This window comes from Erpetoichthys calabaricus, chromosome 5, assembly GCF_900747795.2.
Source record: "Erpetoichthys calabaricus chromosome 5, fErpCal1.3, whole genome shotgun sequence".
Lineage (NCBI taxonomy): Eukaryota > Metazoa > Chordata > Cladistia > Polypteriformes > Polypteridae > Erpetoichthys > Erpetoichthys calabaricus.
In genome coordinates, this window is record NC_041398.2 from 79,126,645 (window position 1) to 79,129,696 (window position 3,052).

The following is a 3,052-nucleotide window of genomic DNA, read 5'->3' on the forward strand; positions in this document are numbered from 1 at the left end:
TAATGAATAATGCTGATCCATAAGAAGTGAATTCTAATTATAAAGGTTTATATGAACCATTATTATGTTACATCATAAAATCTTTTAAAAGTTTGGTCTGGATTAGAGAATACACCTGTGTAATCTTGAGCAGGAGATGCAGCATAGGGACCTAATCCAGGTCTTCAAAATTCTCAGATATCTATAAATTAGATCCAGCAGAATTCTTTCAATTTAACAGTGAATCATGTACTCAAGGACACCAGGGGAAATTAAGGGGAAGTGCATTTAGGACTGAAGCACTTCTTTATGCAAAAAGTTGAAGGGAATCTGAAATAAAACACCAAGGCATGTAGTAGTTGAAGTAGAGACCTTGACAACATGTCTGGATGAGATATTGGGACAGCTTAGTTATTAGCTAAACACATGAGCTTGATGGACTGAATGGTTTCCTCTCATTTGTCAAGTTTATTAACTCTATAGTGCATTAGTGAGGCCATGTCTGGAATTCTGTGCTCAGTTCTAGTGGTCACCATTCTGTAAGAAAACTTAGCAGTAGAGGGAGTTGTTTAAGAAATATAATGAAGAACATCTGCACGCTTAAGAGTTTGTTTGGCTTTGACAAGTTAAGGAATTTAATTTTTCTAGACTTAATGGAGAAGGCTACATTAGAGACCTACCATAACGCGCATCTTCAAAGTTCTCAAAGGAATCAAAAAGTAGATGGAAAGAATTCTAGCCATTTGAACAGTGAGTCACATACAGTATATGCAGACAGTGGCTGGAATTTAGGGAGAGTGAGTTCAAGAAAAAAATCGGGAAACAGTTCTTCACTTAAAGAGTCATTAGGATCTGGAGTTAACTACAAAATCATTAGGAAACTGAATACGTCCACAATTACGTTGCTTATTAGCTACCTAGATTGACTTGATGGATGCTCTCAGGCCACCCTCATGAAGTCTGTTTCTGATTGTTTGGTCAGAGACCTTCACAACAGTGGCCTGCTGGAGGTCATTTTGTAAGGCTCTGGCAGTGCTAATCCTGTTCCTCTTTACCCAAAGAAGCAGATACCAGTCCTGCTGATGGGGTAATTATCTTCTACAGCCCGGTCCAGCTCTCCTAGAGAAACTGCCTGTCTCCTGGAATCTCCTCCATGCCCTTGAGACTGTGCTGGGGAGACACAGCAAACCTTCTGGCAATGCACGTATTGATGTGCCATCCTGGAGAAGTTGGACTACCTGTGCAACCTCTGTAGGGTCCAGGTATCACCTCATATGGACGGCAGCCTGTCTGGCTTGCTCTTTGCATTTACGTTGCTTTTCTTCTTCTTTCTGTTTTTCTCTTATTTATTTTAGTTCATATAGTTAGTTTTTTTTTTAGTTTATAGTACTTGTATAGATAGAGTAATTATTTATTTATTAAGACTCGCTAAAAATTTCAGCTTCAACTACTCCTGCACACCTCTGAGATGACCGCGAGGCCACATGGCTCCTTTGTTTACAGCCGGGAGCAGCTGCTGGGGCTCCGGCAGCACAGCCACGCCGGTATTCGGCACGATATCCCCGCGGAGATCAAGAGGAACTACCGCGGCTGCAGAGCTGGGAAAGCACGACAGCTGAAGAAGAAAAGATTTCGTCCTGCTCTCCCGTCAGTAGTGACTGGTAATGTTAGATCTCTGGCGAATAAGATGGACGAGCTGGCAACGCTAACAAGGACAGAGAAAGTTTTCCGGGAGTGCAGTGTTATGTGTTTCACGGAGACATGGCTGCATGAAAACATCCCCGACTCGGTTGTGGATTTAAACGGGTTTCAGTGTGTGAGAGCGGACAGGGACACTGGCAGGAGCGAGAAGAAGAGGGGAGGAGGACTCGCTCTTTATGTAAACAACCGCTGGTGTTCCCCCAGTCACGTTAAGGTGAGGATGGCTGTGTGTACTAAACACATTGAACTGTTAGCAGTTGGTCTCCGGCCATATTATCTGCCCAGAGAGTTTTCCATCATTATTATCATCATTGTTTACATCGCCCCCGACGCTAACGCAGCGCAGGCGTATGACGTCATCAGCTCGGTGACCGCGGACCTCCTGACTCGAAGTCCGGCCACGTTTATGGCCGTAACAGAAGACTTTAATCACACAAACCTCTCCACTGTTCTACCCACATTCAAGCAATATGTCGATTGCAAAACCAGAGACAATAAAACACTGGACCTGTTCTATGCCAATGCTACTGAGGCATACACCTCCATCTCTCTCCCTCCCTTGGGCAGGGCTGACCACAACCTTGTCCATCTCCGGCCCCTTTACAAACCTGCCGTCCAGAGACAACCTGCAGTCAAGAAAACTGTCATGAGGTGGACAAGGGAGACAGAGGAGACTCTGCAGGGATGCTTTGAGGCAACGGATGGGATGTTCTCTGCAGTTCCCATGGGGACAATATAGACAATCTGACAGACTGCATCACAGAATACATTAACTTCTGTGTGGACACTGTCGTTCCCAAAAAAAACTGTTTGTTGCTTCCCCAACAATAAACCCTGGGTAACTAAAGACATCAAAGCCACACTCAACAAAAAGAAGAGAGCTTTCAGAAACAGTGACAAAGAGGAGTTGAGACTGGTACAGAGGGAGCTGAAATCTAAGATTGCAGAGGGGAAAGACTGCTACAGGAGGAAGCTGGAAAGCAAACTCCAAGAAAACAACCCTAGGGAGGTGTGGAATGGAATGAGGGCCATTACTGGCTTGAAACAAAAGAGAGGTGTTGGGATGGATGGAGACGTTGAATGTGCAAACAACCTAAATCTGCACTTTAATAGGTTTGACTCCCCTACGTCTCCTCCCCCCACACTCAGCTCTTCTCACCTTCTCCATTCTCCTCCCCCCTCTCCTGCCCCCACAGCCTGTCTCTCTCTGTCCCTCTCAGCTGATGACATCAGAAGGGAACTGTGTAGACTTCATCCCGGTAAAGCTGCAGGTCCTGATGGCATCAGTCCCAGGGCGCTCAGGTGCTGTACTGCCCAGCTGTGTGGAGTTCTACATCTGATCATCAACATGAGTCTGAAACTGCAGAGGGTC